This window comes from Macaca thibetana, chromosome 4 (genome assembly GCF_024542745.1).
Source record: "Macaca thibetana thibetana isolate TM-01 chromosome 4, ASM2454274v1, whole genome shotgun sequence".
NCBI lineage: Eukaryota > Metazoa > Chordata > Mammalia > Primates > Cercopithecidae > Macaca > Macaca thibetana.
This window is the reverse complement of record NC_065581.1, coordinates 42,185,571-42,198,957: the sequence shown is the minus strand read 5'-3', so window position 1 is coordinate 42,198,957 and position 13,387 is coordinate 42,185,571. Positions and strand designations below refer to the sequence as shown.

The following is a 13,387-nucleotide window of genomic DNA, read 5'->3' as shown; positions in this document are numbered from 1 at the left end:
AGGGTGCAAGGCAATGCAAAGAAATGGGCAGGAATGAGGAGTGACTGAAGATTTGTGAACAGCCCTAAAGTTGTCATATTTTCATCAAAAGTATAATCAAAATATAGGATGGCAAGATAATATAAGACATACTGTTAAAAAAAATTTTTTTAAATGCTTTTAACAAACGAGAAAAAAGCTCATGAAAGGGGGAAATCTAATTATTTTCATATCAAGACACAATAGAAAATGACAGAGTAAAGTTAAAGTTGAATTGGATACAACTGAAAGTGCACTTGAAGATTGTATGTGCTATTTTTTGGTTTGGTTTTGTTTGGTCTTTGCCATTAACTTGAATACCAATTTGCAGTTGTGTCAAAGTTAATAACAAACAATTTTGAAAGTTCACTTATAAATTTATGCTATATTCCACTTACATTACTAGAATTTCTATTGCTATGAATAGTGAATGCAAAATGAGTTTGTTCAGTGGAGATTCCTGCTTATTAACATGCATTGAGTCATCACTTCAGGTGGACTTGATGTGAAGTGAGAGACCTGAAGTGACATGAAAGGCTTACAGAGTACACTGCTCACTATTCCCCACTCAGTTCATAATCTGGACTTGCAAAGCCAACTTCACTATCTTTCAGTGGCAAAATGCTACTAGGAAGTAAGGACTAGTCACACAAAGCAAGTAAGATTAGTTAGCTAATAGAGCATGAATGCTCCTGAATGAAAAATCACCAAACATGGGAAGAGTTCATATAACCAAAATGAAATTTTAAATTATTATAAGAAGTGAAGTGTTGGAGCCAGCTTGCACTGGCTCACAAAAATTGTTTGCAAGCCTCTCTTTCCAACTCCACATCCAGTGGTGCCATGTTGCTAGCTTGAAATCAACCACGTGAGAGTATTTACACCACAGAAATTGACAGTCACTACAAATCAGGGAACCTTTTAAAGAGCTGGTTATTAAACATTTACCTTAAACATTCGTTGAATAGGAATGACTCAAGAATAATGGTTATTGGCCACTTGTATATCTTCTTTGGGAAACCCATTTTCAAATGAGGTTATTTGTCTTTTTATTGTTGGTTGGTTAGAGTTCTTTTCATATTTTGGATACCAGACCTTTATCAGATATATGACTTGTAAATACTTTCTTTTATTCTTTGGGTTGTCCTTTTACTCTCATGATGGTAAAATTTTGCAGCATAAAAGTTTTTAATTTTGATTAAGTCCAATTTATCTTTTTCTTTCTTTGGTTACTTTAGGTGTCATATCTAAGAAACTGTTGCTTAATCCAAGGTTACAAAGATTTATTCCTGTATTTTTTTGTCCTAGAGTTTTATAGTTTTAGCTTTTACATTAGATCTTTGATCTATTTTGAGTTAATTTTATATATGGTGTGAGGTAGGTGTCTAAGTTTAGTCACATGTTCACATGTAGTTGTCCTAAACCAACTGTTGAAAGACTATCCTCTCCCCATTGAATTATTGTGGCACCCCTATCAAAAATTAGTCGACTATAAATGTATAGGCTTATTTCTGGACCATAAATTCTATTCCATTGATTTATATTTTTATATTTATGCCAGTGCATGTTGTCAGTCTCTACAGAAAGTGAATTTTGATAGGAATTGCATTTAATCTGTAGATCAAGTTGGGGAATATTGTCATTTAAGCAATATTAAGTCTTACAATCCATGAACAAGGAGTGTTTTTCAATTTATTCAGTTATTTTAAAAATTTCTTTCACCAATCTTTTTAAAAATTTATAAAGGTAAATAATTTATTTGGCTTATAGTTCTGGGGATGAAAAGTCCAAGACAAAGGGGGCACATCAGATCATGGCTTTCTTTTGGAATCATCCCATGGCAGAAGGAGGAAGGGTTGGAAGGAACCAACCTATCCAGAGGAAGAGATAACCAAATCCATCTGTATTAGTTCATTGTCACATTGCTATAAAGATTGGAGACTGGGTAATTTATGGAGAAAAGAGATTTAATTGGCTCTGGTTCTGCAGGCTGAACAGGAGGCATGTCTGGGGAGGCCTCTGGAAACTTACAATCGTGGCAGAAGGGTGAAGGAGAAACAAGCACGTCTTCGCACGGCAGCAGGAGACAGAGTGAGTGAGACGGGAAGTGCCACACACACTTTTAAACCATCATATTTCATGAGAACTCTCTCACCAACATGAGAACAGCCAAGGGGAAATCCTCTGCCATGATCCAACCATCTTCCACCAGGTCCCTCCCCCAACATTGGGAATTACAATTCAACATGAGATTTGAGTGGGGACACAGAGCCAAATCATATCACCATCCTTTTGTCAGGAACCCATTCCTGCAATAACTAATCCAGTTCCCCAATACCAGCATTAATCCATTCATAAGGGAAGATCCCCATGACCTAATAACCTCACCTTAATAGTCTTATGCTCACTTTGGCAGCACGTATACTAAAATTGGAATGATACAGAGAAGAATAGCATTGCCCCTTTGCAAGGATGACATGCAAATTCATGAAGCATTATATATATAATATATATGTTTTTAAACTGTAAGGATTTAATTTTATTTCCTTAAAAAGTAACTTTTATTTAGGTTCAGAAATACATGTGCAGGTTTGTTATATAGGTAAATTGCATGCCACAGGAATTTGGCATACAGATTATTTCATCACCCTGGTAATAAGCACAGTACCCAGGTATCTGTTATTCCCTTCTTTGTGTCCATATGTACTCAATGTTTAGTTCTCACTTATTAGTAAGAACATGAGGTATTTGGTTTTCTGTTTTTCCATTAGTTCATTTAGCATGATGGGCTCCAGCTCCATCCATGTTGCTACAAAGGACATCATCTTGTTCTTTTTATGGCTGCATAGTATTCCATGATGTGTATACACGACATTTTCTTTATCTAGTCTATCATTGATGGACATTTGCATTGATTCCATGTCTTTGCTATTGTGAATAGTGCTTCAGTGAACATATGTGTGCATGCATCTTTAGGGTAGAGCGATTTATATTTTTAGGGGCTTATACTGAATAATGGGATCGCTGAGTTGAATGGTAGTTCTATTTTAAGTTCTTTGAGAAATCACCAAACCATTTTCCACAGCGGTTGAACTAACTTACATTCCCACCAGCAGTTTATAAGCATTCTCTTTTCTCTGCAACCTCTCCAGAATCTTTTATTTTTTGAGTTTTTAATAATAGCCATTCTGACTAGTGTGAGATGGTGTCTCACTGTGGTTTTGATTTGCATTGCTCTAATGATTAGTGATGTTGAGTATTTTTTCATATGCTTGTTGGTTATGTGTATGTCTTCTTTTGAAAATTGATTGTTCATATCCTTTGCCCACTTTTTTGTGGGGCTGTTTGTTTTTTGCTTGTAAATTTGTTTAAGTTCCTTATAGATTCTGGATATTAAATCTTTGTCAGACACATGGCTTGCACATATTTTCTCACATTCTGTAGGTTGTCTATTTATTCTATTGATAGTTTCTTTTGCTGGGCAGAAGCTCTTTAGTTTAATGAGGTCCCATTTGTCAATTTTTGTTTTTGTTGCAATTGCTTGTGGCATTTTTGCCATGAAAATGCTGGATCTTTGCTGGGTCCTATATTGAGAATGTTATTTCCAAGTTTATCTTCAGGGTTTTTGTAATTTTAGGTTTTACACTTAAGTCTTTAATCCATCTTGAGTTGATTTTTTGGTATATGGTGTAAGGGAGGCAGCTCAGTTTCAGTCTTCTGCATATGGCTAGCCAATTACCTCAGCATCACTTATTGAATAAATAAGTGGTGCAATAAATGATGCTAGGGTAATTGCCTAGCCAAAAGGATTTTTCCCATTGCTTGTTTTTATCGACTTTGTCAAGGATCAGTTGGTTGTAGGTATGTGGCTTTATTTCTGGGCTCTGTATTTTCCATTTGTCTATGTGTCTGTTTTTCTACCAGCACCATGCTGTTTTGGTTACTGTAGCCTTGTGGTATAGTTCAAAGTTGGGTAATGTGATGCCTCCAACTTTAATCTTTTTGCTTAAGATTGTCTTGGCTATTCAAGCTTTTTGGTTCTATGTGGATTTTAAAATGGTTTTTTCTAATTCCGTGAGAAATGTTATTGGTAGTTTGGTGGGGATAACATTGAATCTGTAAGTTGCTTTGGGTAGTGTGGCCATTTTGACAATATTGACTCTTCCTATTCACAAACATGGAATGTTTCTCCATTTGTTTGTGTCGTCTCTGATTTATTTGAGCAGCATTTTGTAATTCTTTTGTGGAGATCTTTCACTTCCCTGGATAGCTGTATTCCTAGGTATTTCGTTCCTTTTGTGGCTATTGTCAATGGGATTGTGTCCTTGATTTGGCGCTTAGCTTGGAAATTGTTGGTGCATAGAAATGATACTGATTTTTGCACATTGATTTTGTGTCCTGAAACTTTGTTAAAGTTGTTTATCAGATCAAAGTGCTTTGGGGCAGAGACAATAGGTTTTTCTAGGCATAGAATCATATAATCTGTGAAGAGAAATAGTTTGACTTCCTTTATTCCTGTTTGGATGACTTTTATTTCTTTCTTTTGCCTGATTATTTTGGTTAGGACTTCCAGTACTATGTTAAATAGAAGTGGTGAGAGAGGGCATCCGTATCTTTTTCTGGTTCTCCAGGGGAATGCTTCAAGCTTTTGCCCATTCAGTATGATGTTAGCTGTGAGTTTGTCATAGATGGTCCTTATTATTTTGAGGTATTCCTTCAATGCTGAGTTTGTTGAGTGTTTTTACCATAAAGCAATGCTGAATTTTATCAAAATTCTGCATCTATTGAGAGGATCATGTGTTTTTTTTTTTAGTTCTATGTATGTGATGAATCACATTTATTGACTTGCATATATTGAATCAACATTACATCCCAGGGTTGAAGCCTAGTTGTTCATGGTAGATTAGCTTTTGGATGTGCTGCTGGATTTGGTTTACTAGTATGTTGTTCAGGATTTTTGAATCTATGTTTGTCAAGGATGTTGGCCTGAAGCTTTCTTTTTTTGTTGTGTCTTTGCCAGCTTTTGGTATCAGGATGATACTGGCCTCATAGTATGAGTTAGGGAGGAGTCCCTACTCAACTTTTTGAAATAGTTTCAATAGGAATGGTACCAACTCTTCTTTATATTAATACACCTCTTAGAATTTGTCTGTGAATCCATCTGGTCCTGGGCTTTTTCTGGTTGGTAGGCCTTTTGTTACTGATTCAATTTAGGAATATATTATTCTGTTCAAGAATTCAATTTCTTCCCAGTTCAATGTTGGGAGGTTGTATGTTTCCAGGAATGTATTCATTTCTTCTACGTTTTCTAGCTTGTGTGCATAATGGTGTTTGTAGTAGTCCCTGAGGGTTTTTTGTATTTCTGTGGGGTTGGTGGTAATGTCCCCTTTTTCATTTCTGGTTGTGTTTTTTGGATCTTCTCTTTTTTCTTTATTAATCTAGCTAATAATGTTATGTGTGTGTGTGTGTGTGTGTGTATATATATATATGTGTATATATATATATAAAAAATTTATTCTTTCAAATAGCCAACTTCTGGAATCATTGGTCTTTTTGTATCTTTTTTGTGACTGACTTTCCTTCAGTTCAGCTCTGATTTTGGTTACTTCCTGTCTTCTGCTAGCTTTGGGGTTGGTTTACTGGTGTTTCTCTATTTCCTCTAAGTGTGATGTTAGGTTGTTAATTTGAGATCCTTCTAACTTTTTGATGTGGGTGTTTAGTACTATTAGCTTCCCTCTTAATACTGCTTTAGCTATGTCTCAGAGATTCTGGTATGTTGTATCATTGTTCTCACTGATTCAAAGAACTTCTTGATTTCTACCTTAATTTTGTTGTTTATCCAAAAGTCATTCGGGGAAAGGTTATTTAATTTCCATACAATTGTATGGTTTTGAGCAATTTTCTTACTATTGATTTCTATTTTTATTGTGCTGTGGTCCAAGAGTGTGGTTGGTGTGATTTTGGTTTCTTTGAATTTGTTGAGGATTGTTTTTTGGTTGATTGTGTAGTTGACTTCAAATTATGTGCCATGTGCAGATAGGAAGAATGTACACGCTGTTGTTTTGGGGTGGAGAATTCTATCAATATCTGTTAGATTCATTTGGTCAAGTGTCAAGTTCAGTCTTTTTGTAGGTCTCCAAGAATTTGCTTTATGAATCTGAGTGCTCCTGTGTTGGATGCACATATATTTAGGATAGTTAGATCTTCTTGCTGAATTAAACTTTTTACCACTATGTAATGTTCTTTGTCTTTTTTTATTTTTGTTGGCTTAAATTCCATTTTGTCGGAAATTAGATAGCAACTCCTGCTTTTTTCTGTTTGCTTGGTACATTTTCTCCATCTTTTAACTTTGAGCTGATAGGTCTCATTGCATGTGAGATGAGTCTCTTGAAGATAGCATACAACTGAGTGTTGCTTCTTTATCCAACTTGCTACTCTGTGACTTTTAATTGGGATTTTAGCCCTTTTACATTCAAAGTTAGTATTGATATGTGTGAATTTGATCTTATTATCCATTGTTAGCTGGTTATTATGCAGATTTGTTTGTGTGGTTGCTCAATAGTGTCAATGGTCTATGTACTTAAGTGTGTTTTTGTAGTGGCCAATGTATTAGGTCATTCTTGCATTGCTATAAAGAAATACCTGAGACTGGATAATGTATAAAGAAAAGAGGTTTAATTGGGTAATGGTTCTACAAGCTATACAGGAAGCATGGTGCTGACATCTGCTTCTGGGGAGGCCTCAGGAAGCTTACAATCATGGCAGAAGGTGAAGGGAGTACAGGGATGGCACATGGTGAAGGCAGAAGCAAGAGAGAATGGTGGGGCCACACACTTTCAAACCACCAGATCTTATGTGAACTCAGAGTGAGAGCTCACTTGCCACCAAGTCATGGCCCAAGCCATTCATGTGGGATCCACCCCCTTGATCCAAACACTCCCCTCCAGGCCCTACCACCAAGATTGGAGATTACATTTCAACATGACATTTGGGTGGGGACAAATATTCAGATTATATCAGCTGGTAATGGTCTTTCTTTAACATATTTAGTACTCCCTTCAGGACCTCTTGTAAGACAAGTCTGGTAATAATGACTTGCCTTAGCACTTGCTTGTCTGACAAGGATCTTATTTCTCCTCACTTATGAAGCTTATTTGGGCTGGATGTGAAACTCTTGGTTGGAATCTCTTTTCTTTAAGAATGCTAAATGTATGCAACATAATTCACAATTGCAAATATATGGAATCATCCTCATTACCAACTAACTGGTAAGTGGATAAAAATATATGGTTATCTATCTATCTATCTATCTATCTATCTATCTATCTATCTATCTATCTATGTATCTATCTATCCATCCATCCATCCACACACCATGGAATACTATGCATTCATGAAAAAGAGTGATGTAATGTCTTTTGCAGTAACTTTGAAGGAATTAGAGTCCATTATCCTAAGTGAAGTAACAACTCTGGAACAGAAAACCAAATACAGAATGTTCTCATTTGTAAGTGGGAGCTAAGCTGTGGATACACAAAGGCATACAGAATGGTATATAAAACATTGTGGACTCAGAATGGAGAAGGGTGGGAAAGGGGTTCAGGATGAACAATTACCTGTTGGTATAATACACACTATTTAGGTGATGAATACACTAAAAGTCCAGGTTTCACTGCTATACAATTCATCCACCATACAATTCGTTCATTCATCATGTAGCCAAAAACCACTTGTACCTCTTAAGCTATTGAGATTAAAAACAAAAGACAAAACAAAACAAAAAAGAATGCTAAATATAGGCCCGCGATCTCTTCTGGCTTGTAGGATTTCTGCTGAAAGTTTGCTGCTAGCTGGTTCTCTTTGTAGGTGACCTGCCCCTTCTCTCTAGCTGCCTTTAACACTTTTTTCTTTCATTTCAACCTTAGAGAATCTGAAGACTATGTTTCTTAGGGATGGCCATTGTATCTAGTATCTTGCAGGGGTCTCTGAATTTCCTGAATGTGGTGCTCTCTAGTGAGGTTGGGGAAATTTTCATGGATGATAGCTTGAAATATGTTTTCCAAGTTGCTTATTTTCTCTCCTTCTCTTTCAGGGATTCTAGTGAGTCATAGATTTGGTCTCTTTACGTAATCTCATATTTCTTAGAGGTTTTGTTCATTCTTCTTTATTTTTTTTCCTTATTTTTGTCTGAGTTATTTTGGATAACCAGTCTTTGAGCTCTGAGATTCTTTCTTCAGCTTCATCAATTCTGCTGTTAATACTTCTGATTGTATTATAAAATTCCTGAAGTGAGTTTTTCAGCTCTATCAAATCAGTGTGGTTCTTTCTGAAAAGGCCATTTTGTCTTTCAGCTCTTTTATTGTTTTATTGTATTCCTTAGAATCCTTGGATTGGGTTTTGGCTTTCTCCTGAATTTCAATGATCTTTGTTCCTATACATATTCTAAATTCGGTTTTTGTGATTCAGTCATTTCAGCCTGGTTAAGAACCATTGCTGGGGAACTAGTGTGGTCATTTGGAGGTAAAAAGATCTCTGACTTTTTGAGAGGCCAGAGTTCCTGTGCTGATTCCTTCTCATATGTGTGGGCTGATGTTTCTTCAATCTTTGAAGCTGCTGTCCTTTGGACAGGTTTGTTTGCTTTTATCTTCATTGATGCCCTTGGGGGTTTGATTGTGGTATAAGGTGGGTCCAGTTGACTGGCTTTGTTTCTGGAAGATGTTAGGGGGCCAAGGCTCAACTCAGCACTCCTAAGCTGCAGGGTCTAGCTCCGGGGGGCTGGAATGAGGCCCCCAGCTTTATTCTCTGGCCCCTTGAGGTTAGGAACCAGCTATGCTAGAGGGACAGATGTATTCTTGGGCCGCTGGTCACGACACTCTGATGGGTGGTACCAGTCAAAGCACTTTGTCAGGGTGATGGCAGTAGGATCTGTGTGTGTTTGCATGTGTCAGCAGCAGCAGCACCAGCACAGCAGGGTGCATGCTTGTTGGCTGGGGTAGGGTCCTGGCGGCTGTGAGACTGTGGGCCACCGTGTGTGTGTTTGTGCTAGTGGTGGTGGCAGTGTGGGGTGGGAGGTGGGGCCTCTGTGCCTGTGTTCACACTGGCAATGGCAGCGTGGCTGGGGCAGGGGTATGCTCATGCCTGCAGTAGTGGCACTGTGAGGTTCACATGCACCAGTGGAGGAGGGGAGGTGAGATCCGCCCCCACACACGTGTACTGGGAAAGTGGTGGGGGTTGGCTGTGAGCAAATGTGTGCTGGTAAAGTGGCATGGGGAAGGCTGCCACAGAGGGAGGGTGTGGTGGGCTGGTGTTCTTCAGCAGGGGCCACTCTGCTGAGTGCTCTGATGATCAGGTCTGCTGGTGAAGGAACTATGACGCAGGCCCCCAGGAGGCACGCCAGTTGGGTATCCAAGGCTGCACTGAAAGCAGGCATGGGCAGGCTGGGGCCCCAGGAGAGGCCAGCAGACAGGAGGGCACTCGGATCAGACTGGCCTGTCTCACTGGCAAGACCACCCTGCTCTGTTGAAATCAGACAGTTTCCCCAAGGCTAAAATCTCCTAGGAGATCATGGTAAGCCTTGTGGTATGGGCATCCCCAGCTGTGCTCCACCACAGACATTCCCACACCAAACCCTCTGGGTTCTACACAGACTGGAGTCCTGCCCTTACTACCTCTCTAAGCAGCTCCCTCTGCCAGCTCAAGTGTCTGTGGGGTTGTGGGGTCTCCTGCTGTCAGGATTCTAGAGGTCTGTGGCAAGACTGGGTCATGCCTTGCCTGCTCAACTCACCTGTTCCTCAGAGTTGTTGGGGGCCAGGAATGAGTCCCAAGGTATGATGGCCCATGCAAGGTTTCCAGCTTTCTCCCAGCTTCTGTGTCCTCCCTCCATCCACTCTCAGTGCCTTCCCTCAGTACACCAGTCTTCTCTATGTCACCGTCCTTAAGTGGCAGATGTTCCTCCTAGCTGCATCTAGTTAGCCATCTTACTGAGCTCCTGCAGGTCACAGGAAGGTAGAGGCTGCAGCAGAGTTACCTAGGGCCTCCTGGAGCAGAAACATAAAGCAGTGGAGATGGGACCCAAGCTGGGTGAGTGGGTTCAAAAAGACAAAGACTCTGCCAGATAACAATGTTTTGTAGTTTTTAGTGTGCAAATCTTGCATTCTTTTGTTCAATTTGTTCTTAAATATTCATTCCTTTGGATGCCATTATAAAGGAAATTGCTTTCTTAATTTCATTTCATTTTCAGATTGTTTATTGCTAGTAAGTAGAAATACAACTGATTTTTACACATTGATCTTATATCCTGTAACTTTGCTGAACTTGTTAATTAGCTCTAATAGTTTTCTTAAAAACTTCCCTAGAATTTCCTATGTACAAGATTATGTCACCTGTGAATAGAGATAGTTTTACTTCTTTGTTTCTAACCTGGCTGCCTTTTATTTTCTTGCCTAATTGCCTTGACTAGAACCTCCAGTACAATGTTGAATAGAGTTGCCTGAGAAGACGTTCTTATCTTATTCCTGACCTTAGAGAGAAAGCTTGCAGTCTCTCATCATTAAATATGTTAGTTGTAGGTTTTTTTTTTCTAAATAGATGCCCTTTATTGCATAGAGGAAATTCCCTTCTTATCCTAGTTTATTGAGTATTTTATCATAAAAGAGAGTTGAATTTTGTCAAATGCTTTTTCTGCATCTGTTGAAATGACTGTGACATTTTCCTCCTTTACAAGGTAATATGGAGTATTACACTGAAATATTTTCATATGTTGAACCAATGCCAAGTAGGACAAATCCTAATTGGTCATGGTGTATAATCCTTTTTATATATTGTTGTATTCAGTTTGTTAGTGTTTTGCTGAGGATTTTTGTGTCTATTTTCATAAGGGATTTGGTCTGTAGTTTTTTTCTTGTGATGTCTTTGGTTTTGTTATCAGGATAATGATGTTGTTCACATTTAATTGTTATGTATGCCTTCAGCGTAGGTGAAAGGCTGGTGCAGTTGTCAGAGGCGTGTGAACCAGAGCAACTCCATCTTGAATAGGAGCTGGGTAAAATAAGGCTGAGACCTACTACATTCTCAGATGGTTAAGGCATTCTAAGTCACAGGATGAGATAGGAGGTCAGCACAAGACACAGGTCATAAAGATCTTGCTGATAAAACAGGTTATAGTAATGAAGCCAGCTAAACCCCACCAAAACCAAAATGGCAACAAGAGTGACCTCTGGTTGTCCTCACTGCTACACTCCCACCAGCACCATGATAGTTTACAGTCATAGCAACGTCAGGAGTTACCCTATATGGTCTAAAAAGGGGAGGCATGAATAATCCACCCCTTGTTTAGCATATAATCAAGAAATAACCATAAAAACAGCTAAACCAGCAGCCCTTGGGGCTGCTCTGTCTATGGAGTAGACATTCTTTTATTCCTTTACTTTCTTAATAAACTTGCTTTCACTTTACTATATAGACTTCCCCTGAATTCTTTCATGCACAAGACCCAAGAACCCTCTCTTGGGGTCTGGATCCAGACCCATTTCCTGTAGTATCTTTCTGGCAACCACAGAAGGGACTATAGCACAGAAATCCCCGACCCAAAGGCTAACTTTGGGTAAGTGGTGGGGTCCTGTAACATCTTTCTGCTGACCATGGAAGTGACTATAGTGCAGAAACCCCCAACCCAATGGCTACCTTTGGGTAAGTGGTGGGCCACAGACCTCCCTGGCCTGCCTAGAGGATTTCTCAGTCAATACTTGTTAACACTCCAGCTCTCCTGGGCCAAAGGCTCTGTCATTCTTTTCTCTTCCCAAACATCTGAGCAGATCCACTCCAGCTTTCTGGTGTTGCAGGCAAGGCATCTTGGTTAGTACGCAGACTCAGATCCGATTTCCATCCTTCTCCCAGGAAGATTCTTAGGTCCTCTTCAATCCAGCAGTCACTGGAAAACTTTTTTCCCAGAGGTGTGATCAACAGGATGCTGAGGAACCATGGTTGCCTTTCCTGTTAATCACAGCCACCTTCCTGTTCTCTTCTGACTGAATCTGGCTTTCCCTGGAGGCTGCCATGGTGGGAAGATGATGTTAGAGGGGCCTGCTGTGCTCAGTCTGTCTCTGGGTCAGGGTCAGGGCCCCTCTGCCTCTGGCTGCCTTAATCTTCCCTCTGCTAAGACCAGAGTGATTTCAGGCAAGGAAAGCAACTGGGACCCTGAAAACCATCCCTCCGTAGTCCGCCTCCCCATCTGTGCCCGAGTCCCTTTGCTTCCACATGGATGCCATTGTGATTGCTGCTTGTATATTATTAAAATGTTTTTATATTAAAAATGTTTGGTTGGTCTGAAAATTAAAAGGACTTCATTTTGGAAAAAAAATTTAAAAACATCTGAGGATGTTTCTGTAACATCTTTCTGGTGAACCACAGAAGGCATGGTACTGAGGAGACCCCTGATGCAAAGGAAATAGACTGCAGCACTGATTGGCGGACTTTGGGTAAGTGGGGTGCATATACCTGGGTAAAGAATGGGATTGGGTTAGAGGCTCAATTTAAAGGAGTTAGAGTCTCTCCTAAGGCATAGTGGGTTGGAGCCCCCTCTTAATAAAAGACAAGAACGCTTGACCAGCTGGGTTAGAGACCCGACTTACGAGGGTTAGAGTCCCTTCTAAGATTTAGGGGGTTAGAGGTCCCTGTCGGTAAAGTCCCTCTTGGTAAGGTCCTTTGTGGCTAAGAACGAATTTAGCACTATGGGATATTAACTGCTATTCTCTTTGAAATAATCTGCTTTGCACTCTTTGCTGGAAGAGTAATACAAAAGGGGTAACACAAAAATCTGGATCAATATTTAAATTCTGAGCACATATTGGAATTGGCTAACAACCCTATATCAGCTTGGTTTTAACAGTTGCCCAGTTCATGGAAAGCCTTCTAATTTAGTTTACTTGGGATAATTTTACTTATTTTGCTTTACTGTTGTGGAATATATTGCTGTTTTACTCTTTGTGTAGGAATGCAGGATAAGCTTACTGAATGTTTTCTTAAACTGAACATTTACTAATCTTCCAGATATCAACTTTTGTCAGAACTCAAGAGTAATGAATGGCCCTCAGCATACTGATGCTTTCTGACTGAGCTCCTCCCTGCACTGAATACAAGAGACCCTAATAGTTAGGCAGGAATATCGTCACCCCTATTCAGCCTGAAGAAGTTACAGAAAACGGATCTTCATCCCTTTGAAATCCTTAGGATTAAGGGTTCTCTTATAAAAGGGAGGGGCGAAATGTCAGAGGCGTGTGAACCATAGCAGCTGCATCTTGAATAGGAGGTGGGTAAAATGAGGCTGGGACCTACTGGGCTGCATTCCCAGATGGTTAAGGCATTCTAAGTC

At 39.5% G+C, this 13,387-nt stretch overlaps 2 protein-coding genes and 1 non-coding gene across 3 annotated transcripts in view; 2 read left to right on the top strand and 1 right to left on the bottom strand.

The window, feature by feature from the left end:
• OARD1 (O-acyl-ADP-ribose deacylase 1) overlaps positions 1–13,387 on the top strand; it is a 449,744-nt gene that overhangs the window by 195,160 nt on the left and 241,197 nt on the right. The gene's annotated exons all lie outside the window — the stretch shown is intronic.
• The window catches only part of TOMM6 (translocase of outer mitochondrial membrane 6), a 657,333-nt gene that overhangs the window by 486,284 nt on the left and 157,662 nt on the right, over positions 1–13,387 (bottom strand). The gene's annotated exons all lie outside the window — the stretch shown is intronic.
• Positions 2,419–2,525, top strand: LOC126953980 (U6 spliceosomal RNA). The gene has a single exon (XR_007725450.1). It is a non-coding gene; the product is annotated as a U6 spliceosomal RNA (small nuclear RNA).